Source organism: Strigops habroptila, chromosome 5 (genome assembly GCF_004027225.2).
Source record: "Strigops habroptila isolate Jane chromosome 5, bStrHab1.2.pri, whole genome shotgun sequence".
NCBI classification, from domain to species: domain Eukaryota; kingdom Metazoa; phylum Chordata; class Aves; order Psittaciformes; family Psittacidae; genus Strigops; species Strigops habroptila.
In genome coordinates, this window is record NC_044281.2 from 24,492,207 (window position 1) to 24,510,301 (window position 18,095).

Below are 18,095 nucleotides of genomic sequence, written 5' to 3' on the forward strand. Positions count from 1 at the left end.
TGGTTACTAAGAATTATTGAGCCCTACTTTGACTAGGCTCTGGTCACAAGCTCCTGAAGGAAAGAGAAGGCTCAGCCATGTGCTGTTGCTCAGTCTGTTAGACACTATTGTACCTGTTAAGCAGAAAAGGCTAAACCAAGGACTAGGACGACCATGGGATTCCAGCTGAAAGGAGAAAAACAGTGCACAGCAAGGTGCTCTCCTAGGTGAGCAAAAACATCTTGCACAACAAGACACGACACTACTGAAGACCGCGCATAACAAATGTTGCAAAACTAGACACAGGAAATAAGAACTTCAATGTAAGATGGCAACAGAATTTACAACAAACTCACTCAGTTGATTTCTCCTCTGTAGACTACTACAGCCCAAGGACAGAACAATACTTTTCTACCCCTTGAAGGCAAACACAAGTAAATATAAGAATCATGGAATCATTTAGGTTGGAAAGGAACTTTAAGATCATCAGGTCCAACTGCCTAACACTGCACGTAATGCTGCCAAGCCCACCACTAAACCATGTCTCTGAGCACCACATCTACACATCTTCTAAATCACTCCAGGGATGGTGACCCAACCACTTCCCTGGGCAGCCCGTTCCAGTGCTCGACAAACCTTTTGGTGAAGAAGTTTTCCCCAATACCCAACCTAAACCTCCCGTGGTGCAACTTCAGGCCATTTCCTCTTGTCCTATTGCTTGTGACCTGGGACAAGAGACTGACACCCAGCTCACTCCATCCTCCTTTCAGGCAGCTGTAGAGGTTGATAAGTTCCCCCCTGAGCCTCCTCTTCTCCAGATTAAAACCCCAGTTCCCTCAGCCATTCTTCATAAGACTTGTGCTCCAGGCCCTTGCCAGCTTTGTTGCCCTTTTTTGGACACACAAAACATTGCTTCTGTGGGAGGTTACATTACTATAAGTAGTGTATTCTTGTATACCTCCTTTTGGACACCTTTTCATGATTTGAAAACAGTATCTAAGGGGAAAAACCTGAAACACTTTACTGGAAGAAAATTTGTTTCTTTTTCCATAAAATACCTCTGCTATACAACTACTTAGCACACAAAAACCACACAGGCCCACAGGCTTTCCTGGAATCAGGAAACAAAAAAGCACATTTGCCGTTCATACTGCAGAGATAAAAGATACTTCAAACTGAGCACATTTGTTCTAGGAAGAAAGCCATTATTCAAGGGTAGATGGATTTAGCAGCAGAGTCAGGTACAGGATTATTTGCCCTCTCAATCTTTTTCATAAATGATCTGAACATTCTGAGCATCCCAGGAGAAAACATCTGAACTAAACATTTTATTCTTAGCTTGGTCAGACACCAATTCATACAGCCTTCAACCAGGCATTAGCAGACTAAGTCAGCCTTCCATTGTCCAGGATAGTGGGAATGGGAATAGCCAGATAAGGAGAAAACCCCAAACACACAAACCCTGCTGCTCCAAGGTAAAAGTCCAGTGTCTGCACTGCGCAGCACTTCAGATTCCCGGAAGACTCTTAGCTGGTCTCCTGAGTTAGCCCCATAAGAAACTCCATCTGACAAACCTCAAAGTAGAAGGGATCACAGTACATATTATTTGGTACTCTTCCACCAGTTATCCCTCCTGGAACTGTTACCATCAATCAGCTCCATGGCTTTAAGTCTTGCAGAGCCAGAGCATCAGCCCAAATCTGCAAGTTATGGACCCCACCTGGCTCCTCAGTGCTCCTCCAAAGCCAACTTGCCAGTGTCCCATGATCCAAGAGCACAAAGCAGAAACATCAAGCAGTGGCTCTCAGCAAAGCTGATGAAATCTCAGCAAGTGGATTAGCTCAGGGTCTCAGCCATGCAAAAATCTATGCCCTGCTTTCAGGTCTGAACATGGGATTTCTGTATGGATAACTTGTTATGTGAATAATGTACCCATGGAAAATAAAACATTAGCTGTAAAAAATTAAATAGAAGAAAGGTCAATTTCAGTGCCTGCACAATAATTCAGAGGTCAAAAATTAACCTACCATGCTTAGAAAGGCTATTTGCAACATCCCCCATACAGTATTTGAAATCCTGTCCTTTAAAGTTTTGACTGTGTGTATTCATCTTCACTTTCCAGCATCCTCAGGCACTCCCCAAGAGCCACTTCTGTCAAGAGTATAAAGACAATACTTTCAAGGAAATCAGACTTGACCCTGTAGGTTGTCCAACGTATGCAAATAATATGCTTACTTAAGCATGACTGTCCATACACACACAGCATTTAAAAAACAAGCCATTACAGACCTTAATACTGACCACCCTGAATCTTAGCTCTGAGCTCCAACAAATAGGTTACAGCCTTCCTCAACAAGGCTAATTCTAGTCTACTTTAAGCACAGAGGCAATAGCTTTAAACAAATTGCAAAGAATTAAGAAGTTTTACCCTCCAGAAAACCAAGTTTTGTTATTCATCTGCACGTTAGGTGCCTTAGATTTAAAATGAAAAGACAAGTACAGCTGCTCACAGCTGATAAGGCCTCATGCTACTGGCATATATTATACCCATGATCCAGAGTAACAAACCCACATAACTTAAACAACTGAAACAACTGTTGGATAAAATATGGAAATAGGAAGATGGGCCTAGAAGCCACCTCCCTTACTGTACAAATCCCTTGCCCATAAATCAAGAAAAAGCACATTTGGGTGAAGGTAAGAAAAGATCCATGCTGTCTCTGCCAAAGCAGAGAATCCCAAAACCAATTTCCAAGTTAGTACATGATGGCAGCTCCTGATTGCATCTTGTTGGTTCTTGTCTGAATGCTGGGACGAGCATCTCCGCCAAGCCAGTTAAATGTCTTTCGACTGAGGTCACTATCATGCTGTTTTGCGTACAGGCAGCTCCTGCTGCTCAGCACTGCTCAGGAGCAGAGGCACTGCAGGATGATGTATGGGAGCATGGGTTTAGTGTTTGTAATTAACCTCAAGCAACACTTGATCTGTGGGGTTGCAAAGCATAGATGAAAACACAAGTTTAAGGTCCCAGGAAATAAGGAAGAGGTAATCACTTCTATGGGTCTAGGCCCAAGAGACCTAGAAAAAAATGTGAGAAGACGACAGAGAAGCATGGACAGAAGTGTGCTTCCACCTACAGCCATGACAGCTTGGCCCACAGTTTATCTAATTCTTGCAGATGATATTCTGCTCAGCTGAGTCTGAAAACCCCTGCACAAGAGGACACCATGACTCACACATACATAGCTATTACACTACACTGAGCTACTGTTTATAGCAGAAACTGCAGCTTGCCCTGTGCTCATCTGCAGCATCATACTGCTCTGTGCTCAGCCAGTTATCCAAAAGCATGTTAAAGAGGAGTGTTAAAAGCTTCAGGGTACGGTTCCACAAAGAGCATAAAAACCAATGTTAGCAGCTACCAGCAAAAAGGTAGATCCCACATCCCTGACTATCCATAGCAGACTGACCCAAGTAACTAATCCACCAAAAAATTATCAGTCTATCAGATCTATGAGCTGATCGAATGTACCCTACAGCTGCCTGACTGCAGGAACTGAAGCAAGACAGAAATGCCACAACTGTGGCAGATGAGAGCAACATTGACCTTTCCAGGAGAAGCGTAGTCTGAGATCACCTTTCACAAAATAGTTTCTTTAATATACAGACTAGAGGGGAAGGCAGGGGATATAGAGGCAGGCTACAGAATCTCCTAGTCCATTAGACTATATTTATGTGTGTGTGTGTCTTATCCTAAATCTCAAGAAATCACTGTGCAACTGAGACAATGGTTATTTCCAGCTAAACTTTTACACTGTAAAATGGTAACAAACTTTGAACATGTTCCAGCAGTCAAAACTCTGAACAAGAGTGAAATAAGCAGCATTTTCAAACGCTCTCCCTAGTGTGCCCTTCTGTTTCTTCTACAGCATCTCTCTGCTGTGAAAAATGTTAACTTTTATTTAAAACAGAAGCATATCACTTTCAGATATCTCTTCCCCTGTTTCTCTCCTATCTTTTTGCTCTTTTGATAGAATAAAAATCCAGTATCACAGATGGGGAAGAGCAATACAGAGCCAACAAAAGATAACCAGACTGGGTGGGAAGGGATGTATTGGTATAGAGTCTGGAACAAGACTAAAGGAGAGGATTTCACAGGGGCAAATCTGAAAGAGCCAGCAGCTGGCCTTGAGGCATACACTACACAAATCCAACCAAGTTATAAGGAGTACCCCTCATGTTGCACCCAAATTTGACTCCATCCCACAATAGTTTGCCATTCCTAGTCTTTCTGGTAAACTGATGTCAAACATCTATTCAGAAATCCAAGGTTAGAGAGAATGGTATTTACATTAAAGAGATTAATCCCACTTCTTGTCATGCCTCCTGTGCTATATTTTGTTTTACAGTTTTTCATTTTGATTTTGTGTTCCAAATTTGGGTTATGGCAAGACAACAGGAACTCCAGTTGATATGCATAACGTAAAATTAACAAAATAAATACAAGTCTCAGCTCTGAGAAACCAATGCTCAAATCTATGGATAATGCAAGCACCAACAGTATGTGCACAATGTTTAGGCACCAAAAAATCAGGAAGAAAATCAATCTCAGACACTGACCAAGGTAATTTTAAGCATAAAGTATGTCAGATGCAACAGTGTGACTTGGACAGGGATTACTGGCAAAAGCAACTTACCTGAAATTGTAACATTTTTTCCAGTCAAACCCTCACAAGTATTTAGCAATTATTCAAATCTCCCATCCCTGACGAGCAGTTATACTGCACATCTGAGTGTTTTAACTAGCAGCCACACGGTTTATGAAGCAGCCACTCTGCCAGGTAGGAGAAATGATCGCCTGTTGTGCTGACCTAGCACAGAAACACATTTTGTTTCAGCTGGAAATTGCTCTTACACAACCAGTGCTCTCAATACACTAGAAAATAGCTTAGATACCTGATATCACAGATTTTAATATTCTGACTGTGGATATGGCCATCAAAATCCCCAATGCCTCTCATTCCTCACACACTTAATATGTTGATTTAATTATACGCCTGTAATTCAGTTTACATTTTATGGGAGGCAAAAGGTAGAGAGATTCCAGTAAATGACACTTGAGATAAGAGAATGAGTGACTGGAGAGCACGATGCTCCTTCTTTGCATATAGACCAGCCTATAATAAACGGCTTAAAAATTCACTTGACCAGAGCAGGTAGGAAGCTAAACTAAAATTAATTTTCCAGACTTAACGGTTTTAAAAGTAACTTGCAAAGTACAAATCAGTGAAGAGCTGCCTTCATAAATCCATGGGCAGACAGCTTCAGTCTCAGGGCTTTTTACCTAGCTGCAGTGAACAAAGCTTTGCCCACCCTCACTGACTGGGGCACCAGGCAGCAGGGACAAGAGCAGAGCTGAAGCAAACAAGGTCAAATCCATGCTGCACCGCCTAGGAAAGCTCTGAACGGAAACCCAGGTGCTGATCACTGAGGAAAAGGTGAAGTAAAACATCTAGGAAACAGAAGGAGATTTAGAGCTGGATCTTCCTCCAGCTGCCTGTACATATATAGCAGGCAGGAGGCTTTAGGGAGAGATAAGAAAATGACAAGCTCTGCCTACTGTTCAGATGAGAAAGGAGAAGGGAAAAATGAATCAAACAACTCTGAATCTAAAATGAGTGAGACATTAAAAATTTTTCTAAGAATAATTTAACCAAAGACCATATGGAATGAAGCAGAGAAGCTACCAGATGTGTCCTAATCATAAAATTTATTGTTGTTGTTATTAACTCAGTCCAATACTCATTAGGGGAAACATAAATAAATAAAGATGAACAAACAACACCCCACTCCACCCCCCAAATCCAAATTGAGTAAAGGTTGATCTTGGTGGGGGGAAAAGGAGGCATTTCAGGGGGCAGAGTGAATCTAAATGTATCCATATTGAAAAATGGAAGATATTTTTTCAGAAGTTGAAACCTGTCAGCAATACCCAGCAAAATTTTTGACAACCTCTAAAATTATTAGCATAACAATCCCCACAAACAGAGTGGGAGAGAAAGATTGCAGATTTCATCTCATGCAAACTCACAAGCAGGTAGGAGCATATTTTTTTCATAGAGAGGCAATATCTAAATCAAAAAAGCCCCAGCAGGTTAACAGAATAAATAGAAATACACATGTAAGCCTTGATGCTGTTTTCAGCTAACTGAAAATCACTATGTTAAAACAGATGCTCACCCTTTCCCCTATCCCTTACAAATGGTAACATGAAGCCAAGTGCCTATTAGGAAGCTAATCCCAAACTATAGTATCATTCTGCGTCCCAGTGGACTTCCCCCCTTTTATCCTCCCTGTATCACTTTCTTTCAACTCCATCTGACAAGAGTGATGTATTTACAATAAAAAGAAGCTGCTTCAGCAGTGTATTTTCTTTTAATCTGAGTTTTTTGCAGTACCCCAGCCAACCAGATTCAAAGCAGGAAATCAAAGTCCTGCACATTATCTCATATGACTAAAAGTCACAAGTAATTGAGTCCACTATGCATGCATCCCTCCAGGGAATCTCTAGCTTTGGTGACAGAAATACTACTACAATCTTTGCAATAAACTAATTAAGGAGTGGGATGGTATATCCATATATATGTATATTACATATATATATGGATATATATAATATACAGGTTTTTTATTATTATCTATGTATTGTCACACACACGTGCCTTTTTGATGCAGGAATTTAAAATTCCCTTTTAACACAACAGTGGCCAAACAGCTAACACATTAGCATTTTTGGAAGTGGCTTGCACAACAGGAAAAGTGACTGCACAGTAGGAAAACTCCAGCAGGGAGACAGCAATCCAACAACAGGACATAAAGCACATCAAATGGAAAGTAAACTCTTGAGAGCTAAGACAGATGCAAAAGCTGTTGGTGGCAGTGTGGAAAGATTTGTTTAGCAAGTTTAGGAATATAGAGAAGATGTGGAAATATTTATCAGTGCAACATACTGAAAAGACGTACTGAAAGAGAACAAATTTCCACATATGACCTTAAACAAATTGAAACGGCACCCACTAAAGTATACCACTGGTATTAATTCCTATGCTGGTATGGTCCTGACACTGCGGATTTTAGCAGAAAGCTTGCAAAAATACCTTCCCTCACCCAACAAGTGTATATTCATGGAATGCTTCCAGCTGGAAAAAAATGTCTGATTTCAAATCATAAAATTTACTAACCATTACTTCTAGAAGTGAAATGCACACATCTATCAAACGATGCCAGGTATTCGCTTCTCCCAAACTCTATTAAGTGGTCATCAGCCAAAACAATCCCTCCGGTAAAAAGGACAAGCTTAAGCCCTTCAGAATAAGCTGAAAATTCTCCTGATCCCCTCTAAAACCATAGTTACCTTGGATGAAAAGTAATAAATCACAACAAAGAAATATTATCTGTGTAATTTTACAGTGCTATCATTTTGGATTTTGTGCTTTGTAACTCCATTTCATGCACTTCAGCAGTATCCCCAATATAATATTTCAACCTTGGGCCTGTCAAGATCCACAATTCAACACATTTGTTATTAAAAGGTACCTTATTCAGAAAGTTGTTTTGACACTGCGTTAATAACACCATGCGTAGGCAACCAGTGCATATGGGGACTGTTAGAATCCCACTAAAGACAGACTCTCCTGCTAACTTCAGCATCGCAGCCAGGAAGCCAGGCAAGTCAGACTGCAGCAAAGAAATTCCACTTCTTGTATGACGTGGCACTAAGATGAAGGCTAAAAGTAGTATACATGGGAGGAACAGGTTATTATTACCAGAGCATGCACTGTATTCATTCATTCCTTACCTTCCCCTTTACATGGCAGAAGTTACATCACCCCTTGAAACACAGTCATAAGCAGGAGCAAGACTTGTACATGAATCTTTCTTTCCCTGGGTGCTTTGGAGAAGCAGGAACATGCACTCAAGTGAGCATTCATGCCTCAGCCAGCTTGAGGACAAGGCTCTGCACTGAAGTCCTTAAGACCTTCTCACGGCTGCTGATTTCATCCACGGCACTGAAAGAGCATCTCAGCAGGACACTGCCAGCCTCCTTTTCAGCTCCCTCTCACTGACTGCCAGTCTCTGGCAAGTGAAATGTCAAGAACCAGGCAGGGGCGGTGTTTGGAGAAGGAGGGATAAGAGATTCTCACCATCCATCAACCTCAAAACCTATTCAGCCGACAACTTGAATGGAACTGGCATTTCATTCTCCATGGTAACAAGAGATGGAAGGAGGTTGGAAAAAAAGAGAGCAAGGACAAACCCGGGAAATCTTATGTTGCAGAAGCAGGGAAAGTTGTAAACTTTGCAACTTCTCTTTGCTGTGCAAGTGGCATGTAGAAGAAGGAAAAGCCTCTTCCTTCCCTACATGGTCCCTGAGTCAAGTTGGCCCACAGCCATGATGAGATGCCGTTTCTGTGAGCAGTGTATTGATGTGGGGGGTGGAAATCCCTTATTCTGCACACCAGTCCTGCCTAGAGGAAAGACAAATACACTCTGAACACTGGGAATTAGGGAAAGCTGCAGATTATTGCCCCACAAGAAACAGAGCTGCCTGAAAGAGAAAAAGATACTGTCATTCCCTGTATAGCGCTGCGTGTGTACAGATCTAAATCACTGATGCTGGCTCAGTCTGTTCGCCAGCACTGACCGCAAACTGGAGTGGAGAATTAGCATCACCTGCTTTGCATCTCATGTGGAAGTAAACGTTTACTACTTCTATTACACTGGAATCACTTAGATACACAAAGAAATGGTGTTTCTTCTTTCCTGAGGCACACCAAAATGAAGCATAGAAGCAGCTAGATTTAAAAGTCAGGCAGCACCTTTGCCGAGCTCACGGGAGCTCTGGGTAAGTCAGTTCATAACATTTTAGGCCTGGCTATCTTATGAACTTTTTTTTCCTGTTATTTTACATTCATAAGTAGAGCTGTCACAGCCAGAGTGTGCACAACAGGGAAATTACATTTGGATTCATGCACGTTTGTGTTCCAAGCTGGCCCCATGCAGCTACTGAAAGAGTCTCTGGCTAAAGCACTTATGCAAGATAACCAAACAAAAGACTGAAAAGCTCTGCAAGCCCTGGCTGCTGCTGCTGCCATCTTATTTTTTTCTCCATTCTTTACACAGATTCCTTCCCAAAGGACACATTTAAATCTCCCTCCCCCACCCAAACCCACTACCTCTCAACTGTGAGTTTGTTCTCACTTTTGCGCTGCATACGGGACACACAATAGTGTGGTACTTGTTTTAGAGCCATATCTATATAGTGAGTTTTTTGTGAAAGGTGACCTGCAGGGTTGTTTTGAGTTCTCCCAGTAGTCCTCGTGTATCAGCAAATAATTTTAAAAAAAAAAAAAAAAAAAAAAAATTTTTTCTTTTTTTTTTTTTTAAATATCAATTTGTCTTCATTGTTCACATCTGAATTTTGGACATTCAGCTGTTTCTTATGCAAGTCTTTATTTACCATTCATGACATTGCAATCCAGAAGTCATGTTAATACAAGCCCTTGTTCTCTGAACTTCAGCCTTTATTCAGCACCAACCATTAGAAAGCCATGTGAATACATACTTACTTTTGAAAAATACTTTCCTCCTCTGAAAAAATTTGCTTAATTTTCTCCTTTGTCTTCCAAGACTCTGAATCTTGGAAAAACCAAATGGGAACCTTGGAGGGAACAATCTGACAGTCACTTCACTTCTGCACCCACTTTCTATTGTTCTCTGACTTATCTTCCCGAGACGGTCTTTTCCTTAGGTAAAGGAGGACATATTTACCTTTTGAAATGGACTTCAGGTGCATGGTTTAGAAGTACTTTCCTTCCTTCCCGAAGAATTTAACAAGAAAAAGAGAAATGAGACTGTTCCATTCTCTCTCTCCCAGCCAAAGCCAACTAAACTGGGAGTGACACACATCAGTTGGAAGATGTCAGTCTCCTACAAGTATAAATAAGCAAATAAATGCTGTTAAATGCATCCATACAATCAGATGAATTCATTTCTTCAAAAGTAAGTGAAAAGATATTTCAGAATTCCAAGGAAGTATTTCCATCCCTTTTAAAATATATTCTACCCACATCTATTAAGATATTTAACATAATAAGCTTTTTATTTTCGTTTCATAGAACAATCTCAGAGAACTTTGTTATTTTGCTTTGTCATGGGAGCACAAAAAGGAAAGAAGGTATTTTTGCCACTTGTCACAAAGCAGGATCATCTTCTCTGCACTTGCTGTTCACTGAGTTTCACCTTGATCCTTCTGAAGGTTTGAAAGCATTGTTGTTTATCCGTAGCTCAGGGAAGGGATTTTCTTTCTCTCTGAAGTTGATTCTAATGTACTTCAAAGACTTGCTATCTACCAGCATCATCCACTTGCCTTCCTGTGATCCAAAAACTATACCCATAGAAATAGAGAGCTTTCCCAAATCCATTCTAGCAGCATGCTTTAGGCAAGGGGGAAGACACTGACCATGCTACTAATATTCAGAAATGTGCCAAAAAGCATCCCAAGAGCAGAGAGCTGTACCAACCATACTGTCCTACTGTGTGTTTTCCTACAGCCGCCAAAAAAGGAATGGGGATGTCTCTCACCAATGAGATACACATTTTGAAAATGAATCTACTATGAACTGCCTAAAGTTAGCATCTCAAAAGGCTCCCTACAGAGAGGTACTGAAGTGAGAAGCATGCCCACACAGAATCAAGTTCTTATCCAGCTTCCCAAAACAGAAGAATAAACAGTACAGCACAGCCTACATTCAGAGCACTGCCCACCATGTGCGCCTGTCATACAATAATAAAAGCTGTAATACAGCAGTAGCTTCAGGCTAGCTGAGATCGAAGCTGCCTTTGGTTCTGATTGAGTCTGGTGGCCTCTGCACAGCTCTCATGTTACAAAAGCCTCCATCTCAACAGGCAGCAATTTCACAGAAAAGCGAACTGGTGGTGAACCTGAACCAGTGGTGAAGCTCACTAGTGGGAAGGCACCAGCAATGGCACATCATAGCATCCTGTACTGCACCTGCTCAGGAACAAACAGATCTTCCACTGCCACAGAAGTTCTGTGAACCCAGAACTAAATTCACCTTTTTAAAGTAGATGCCTGCTCTGAAAACCTTGTCATGCCTACCAAGAAATTTAGCCTGTGAAGTGACTACACTGTAACAGTGCTGTGATTTAGCAGCAGAACGCTATGCTACAACTATTCCCTAAGATACCACTTTAAAAAAGGGAAATGAGCAATCCTGTTCTACATTAAAAAAGAAAATAAATGCATTAAAACTTCGCAAATATTCCAGGTTTGGAGTTAAGTATTCACCCACCAACTGAGCCAAGACTGAGCCAGAATTTAGTGTCCAAGAGAAGACATCTTGAAAGGGGCTTTAAATACAACAGAGACTGAATCACCTGACACATGGAAATAGTAGAGACCGAATACTCTCCTGTTCCTGCTCATAGCCTTCAGGGAAGCTCAATCAATCAACTACTCCGTTACCCACAGGAACTCACAGAGATTGACACCATGACATAAACCAAGACAACACCAGAAAGCCCTATCTAAAAGTCAGAACAGTAAAGGGACTGGCAAAGCAGCAATAAGTTACTGTTCACTAAGATCACAGAATCACAGAATGGTTTGGGTTGGAAGGGACCTTAAAGATCATCCAGTTCCAACCCCCTGCCATGGGCAGGGACACCTTCCAATAAGACCAGATTGCTCAAGGCCCCGTCCAACCTGGCCTTGAACACTGCCAGGGATGGGGCAGCCACAACTTCTCTGGGCAACCTGCTCCAGCGTCTCACCACCCTCACAGTCAAAAACTTCTTCCTTATATCTAATCTAAATCTACCCTCTTTCAGTTTAAACCCATTCCCCCTTGTCCTATCTCTACATGCCCTTGTAAAAAGTCCTTCTCTAGCCTTCTTGTACGCCCCCTTCAGATACTGGAAGGCTGCTCTAAGGTCTCCCTGGAGCCTTCTCTTCTCCAGGCTGGACAACCCCAGCTCTCCCAGCCTGTCTGTCCTCAGTGCCCTCTTATTTATATAAACCAGAACCCTTCAGCCCCAGAATGATGACACCAGAGAAGGAAATCTTTATCAAGAAGGAAGCCTTTATCAAGTTGACAGAGCAAAAGACTCAAGTCCAGCAAATCTCCACCCAACAGCTACTCCACTGACTACCATGGTCAAAAAAAGGCAACATCTCAGGCTTCTACACCTCTGAAGCTACAACTCAGGTTTATTTTTTCTAAGGTATTTTTACTTCCCGGATTAAACAACACATTATGTCTCTGAGGAATAAACACCCATTTTTATTTCAGGTCTGAAGTCACTCACTACCACAGAAATAATAACAGCTTTGCAGATCCTGTCAATGTCAAAGGTTCATCTGCTGTGGGAAACGAACATTTATTTATTTTTTCATTTGACGTTCCCAATTTGATCCCAGATAAACAAGACAATTTCTAAGAAACATGTCAAAAGAACTACAAATTTACACTTAAAAGCATCATGGAATAAAACTCACATTTTACTTGGCTGAAATGCAGAAGTGAGAAAAAACAAGAGAAAAAAGGCAGATACTCAAAGATTCAGAGGACAAAACACAAAAATACTACACATTAAATTTTTAAAGCGTGCATTAAAATGGTTTCTGGGAATTAAAAAAAAAAAAACAAACAAAAAACCAAAGCTTAAAAACATGATGAGAAAGCACACAAAAATCATCCAGGAATTCCAGACCTCACAAAATCCTGAGGACAGCATTCTGGAAAGCCAAAGCATCTTGATTTAAATTGACAACCATGGCTGAAATCTCTCTGAGCTATTCTCAACACAAGTCTTTTCAAGGTAGGAATGAATACGGACAAAGAGTACACAGACTGAGCTGACCTGATGACACAACACCTGTGTCATCAGCAAAAGAACACACCATACCACTGACCTGTCATTTCCCACTGAAGACACACCACCCCAAAAGGGGCAGGATGCACTTCATGCATACAATTTCATCAAAACATATTTCTCTACTAAGCAAAATGATACTAACTCCATAGACTCCTAACTTTAAGCGTGCTACAAAGTTAATCAAATAGAAGAGTTTAATAAAAATATCTTCAAAAGAATCACCATAATTTATTCAGACCATCCCAATAAGGGTAAATGAATCCCATGGGACTGAAATTTTAACCTTCTTAGGTTAAATAATTGCCCCCCCCCTTTTTTAATTAGTCAGAGTGTTTTAAAAACTTCTCCTAAAATAGGAACTTCTATTCAACATCATCCATTAAACGACCCTCCCACTACTTTATAAACAAAAAGAATAAATGCAAAGTCCTTTGCATCACAGGAGTTTCATATTTCGTAAGAGACAGAGAGCAAATGACTACAAGAGTCCTAACAATTTGTTTGGCTAATGCTATCTAAAACAAGACACACAGTGTCACCTCAATCTGTTACCCAAGAACTTGCAATGGCTCGTAACATTGATGACATATAGAGAGGTGAAAGCTTTCAACCAGCTCTTAGAAGAGCATTAGAGGCATATATGTTTTGAACTCTGAAATGGTGTACCTGCAGTAAAGGTTTTCGTTTCAGTATTTCACATGCAAATGTTTTCATGCAAATAAATACACATTCCTCTAAACTGAAAAAGTTTACAAGGGCACAATTGGCTATTTTCATTGAGTATAAATCAGACAATTGCCTACAACTGGAACCAGAAGCAAAAGACATATAAGAAATGCTTTCTTCTTTGCAGATGTTTTTCTGAGATTTAAGGAAAAGTTCTACTTCAAGAAATTAATGTAATGCTATCCAAATCTAAATATTGTATGCCTTTAACGAGTAAATTTAAATGGAATAGTTGGTTTCTCCCCCTCCCCCCCCCTTAGATTTTACCTATTTCATATAAGATTAAAACAGCTACAAAGACTCCGCAAGCCAAATTAAGCACACCATGATCCCACTGCAAATAAAGCTATCTTTCAACAAGCAGCAGGGGAGTCAATGCAAATGAATCAGCACTAACTGCTATCACTAACAGTACAAAAAAGAAAAACACTACCCCATCATTCTAAGGGCGATCAGAAAAGGCTGCAAATTGTAACAAGTTTTACAGGAGAAGAAATTAGATACAAGCTTCATATGACAGAGGCATGTCTAAATGTCTATTTCTGTCTACATTTCACAGTGCCACTGAAATGTAAGCAATGTAAGATGTATGCTTGGGACATAGGACACTACTTAAAGCACAGCACTAACCTATGCCTTAAAGGTCTATCAGTGTAAATAATGCAAAAACAATGTGTTTGGGAATTGTTTTTTGAGGCGTGGAGGGGAGTGGGCACATCCTAACCAATCTTATTCTCCCACTAAGTCAGCATCTCAACAGCTTAACTATCTATAAGTGAACCTGTCTCTTAAGAAACTGATTTCATTTAATTCTGTACATTCTGCAAATAAGAGGACAGTAGTTAGAACAGATGGCACAATCTCCTTCAGCCTTCCTGATAGAACTAACTGCTCCCACAATTTCTAGACCACTTTCTAGTTTTACACACGATGCAGCTGGTACAAAACAGAGAAACTTCCCCTTCAGTGGGATGAAGGGAAAACAAAAGACAAAAACACTTTTCAACACGCCAGCTGACCAAAATGTTGCAGATAAATATGAAGAACCCCCTATATCACATGTTTTTATGCACCCCCACTCCCAAGATACCAAAATAATGGAAGAACCAGCTGAGGTACCAATGCAGATGTGACCTAAGGCCTCAGGCACAGACAAATAAGTAACTTCTGCAACTTTGAAAGCAACACGAGTTCCCAGCTGCTGGCTTCTCTTCCCCAGTGTAATAAGATGTAACATGAATTCAGTTTACAGTATGATGCCATATTTTGGCTGGAAGGCATAAGAGATCTGAATTTAACAATGTGTTAAATTGGAGTGTAGCACCTGTGTCTTACCACCAGCCTTTTGATTTCCCCAGAGCCAGCGATGTGCCTGCAACCTGGACATGGCCAGCACAGGCTGACTTACTCTTCCTAGGCAGAACTACCTGGGCACAAGGTCCCGAGGTCCCAAAACTGACTGCAGATCCTAGGCACTGTGATAGTGGTGGGCAGGGAAAGCAGGCTTTGAATCATAGAATTGTTCAGGTTGGAAAAGACCTTCAAGAACATTGAATCCAAAACATAACACTGTAAGTCTCCCACTAAACCATGTCCTTAAGTGCCACAAAATACACATCTTTTAAATACCTCCGGGGATAATGACTTGATCATCATGCTATTAAATGCTTCAGTCAAAGGGGTTAGCCTGTGAAAGAAAATATTTAACATCATTTACAAGCATCTTTCACAACATTTCTTCTCACTTGTCTGTGCCAGTGTAAGAAAGGTGGGCATACATTATAATTCAGGCAACTGCTTCAAGTAACCACACCACAGACAGAAGCATCAACATCTACTACAAAAGGACACATTAGGGAGGCTTGTCTCTCCTACAGAATGCTTTTAGAAACCCTCTCTGCTGCAGCATGGACTCTAATCAAACACCTGCATTCTCTCAAGGCATCTTACTGACATACACGGGTAATATGATGTGTAATGAAAGGGGATAAAGCCTTGCTTCCCAGAAAATAAAATCAGACAGCTGATTTTAGCACAGGAAAAAAAAAGGAGGTTGTTGAAGCTGTTACTAATGGCTTTATAAGTGTCTGATTTCTAATGCTAAAAGCTTCCTGCACTTAGGTTATGAATTTGGAAGGGGGAAATTATGAAACAAAAGTATGTCACACATTGTCTCACAGGCGTGTTAACTTCAACCTGTTCTGTGAAGATAATTTGTACACTGCAGTTTTCTGCATTTTGCAATTTCCTCTTCTTTTGGAGCAGCAAGAAAGGAGACGTTGTTGAAAACATCTCGTATTTTCTAGGCTGACCTTGTGTTCACTGCTTCCCCACACAAATGAATGGCAAAATACCATACCAATCCTTCTGTCCTGCTGCCTTTTCTCTCTGACCTCCAAATAAGCACTCCTAAATATTCTGTGACTGCTTGGAAAAATCTACTGTATTCCCACCCCCTCAAACCATTCCTCTGTAAAACAGTTAATCTTGAAAATACAATGCTGTCACCTTCCTTTTGCAGGTTTCTGCCATTGCTGTCACTATGGAAACAATCAGAACATCAAATATGTCAGTAAGCATGATTTATAAAATATGAAAGTGCCAAAGGTAAAGACTCTACATAAAAAACAATCAAGACAAAACTAGCTTGTTAGCATGGAAACACTGGCTTTAAAGGATTTTCAAGTTCATAGGAATTCCTAGGGCAATATTGCAGCGAGCTATGGCCAAGGAGAGAGCTGCCAGTGCAGCATCATGCATGAAGTCACATAGCCAAAGGCTGTAACTATCTGCCAGGATGAAGTGTTGTAATCATCCCTCTTCCATCCATTTCAAAACACAAAAGCCAGACAGTAAAGTCAGTATATCCCCAAAACATTACACCAATGTAAGAAACATTGTAAGACATACAGACATTTGTTTGAGATTGATAAATAAATAAAGGAAGGCCCTTGCAGCTTGTATCACCTGTACCTCAGTAGAGCATTCAGTCATTTTCCCCTCTGTTCATCATCTTCATTCACATCCGCATCAGAAGCAAAGTTGAAGCCAATTATTCTTAGCTTCCTAACCAAACAAAGATTTAAAGCAATTCTTAGAGAAACATCAGCTATAAAAAGCTTGGTTGGACAGCTATTCTGTTGTATTGTGGCTTCAGCAATACAAAAGCAGTGTGCTTATTATCGCTGTAAGACAGGGTTCATCCAAGCCCTGTATGTGCACAAGAAGCAGTTCTCCCCCGCTTCCAAGGCTTGCCACATACTTCACTTTGACATGTTGACTCAATTATAGCACACGGGAGCCTCCAGGGAACAAACACAGCTTTTTGAGACAACCCCCTCTCCACCACACACACATCCTCTCTGTGCTTATTTAGAAGCTCATTTCAGGGAATGTTTTGGCTTTCATCATCCCATTTTTCTCTTTCTCTCCACTCACTACATTACTGTGATGTACATACCCCCTTTGTATTGCTGCTTTTCCTCACCTGTACTGGCTTAGAAAGTAAGTCACTATTCTACCTCAAATTCAGCTACTGAAGTTACAATACAGACAGCAAAAACAAGAGGAACAGCTGCTTATGCCAGGGTACTGCATTTCAGCTTAAGAACAAACAGCAAGGAAACAACTCAAATTAGAGCCACAGAGCACTACGAGAAGAGAGGAACTGACATGCAGCTGTGAAGCACTTTTAAAGTGTCATGGAGCCAAAAGCATAAGTGTACACTTTTCTTAGTAATTATATGGCAGATGGTAAGCTCCAGGTGCCACTTCAGGTAGGGGAGACAGCTTGGCAACTAGTTAGTGCTGGGCAGGTGATCCTGAAGACTGCTTACTGCCTTTAGGACTTGGCTGAAGGACTTCTGCACATCCACTGCCTTCAATCTGCACATCCACTGCTTTCAGTGCTAAATGCACATAGACCAAATTCCCCTACACTCAGATTCTCCCAAGTGCTTCAGTAAAACAAGAAGTCTACAGTACTCTTGACTTAAAAACTTTTTTTTTTTTAACTGGATATCTTAATGACAGTTGGAAATTTACCACATTATTCACTTTTGCTACAGGACTGGACTGGCCACTTCGGCAGCAGTTGAGATACTCTTAAGACAGAGATACTCCCTTGCTCACTTGAAACATACGCTTTTGATTCCTGATTTCCAAAATACGAGATTACATGCTTTGCCTGAGATTCCCTCTGTTAGACTGCAGGAGTCAGCTGGGATGAATCTGGACAGGAGTTGCAAGGAGAGCATGACTGAAGGATCAACAGGGTAATGAAGAACAGAAGTAGTTTATAAGTCACAGAACTGAGAAGAAAGGTAGAGCAGAGGACAAGGGAAGTTGAATTAGCAAGTGTTCTGTGGGAGCTCTCCTTCCACAAAAGCATCTTCCAGAAACAGACAGTGAATTTAGTTGCACTGTTTCGC

At 40.9% G+C, this 18,095-nt stretch overlaps 1 protein-coding gene across 4 annotated transcripts in view; it reads right to left on the minus strand.

Moving 5' to 3' along the window:
- NDST2 (N-deacetylase and N-sulfotransferase 2) overlaps positions 1–18,095 on the minus strand; it is a 141,667-nt gene that overhangs the window by 88,423 nt on the left and 35,149 nt on the right. The window contains exon 1 of one of the 4 annotated variants that reach the window (XM_030488942.1): positions 9,811–9,952. The exons of the other annotated variants lie outside the window; for them this stretch is intronic. The gene's annotated coding sequence lies outside the window, so the exon portion shown is untranslated. Of the gene's footprint in view, positions 1–9,810; positions 9,953–18,095 lie in introns of those variants that run through there. 4 annotated transcript variants of the gene reach the window in all.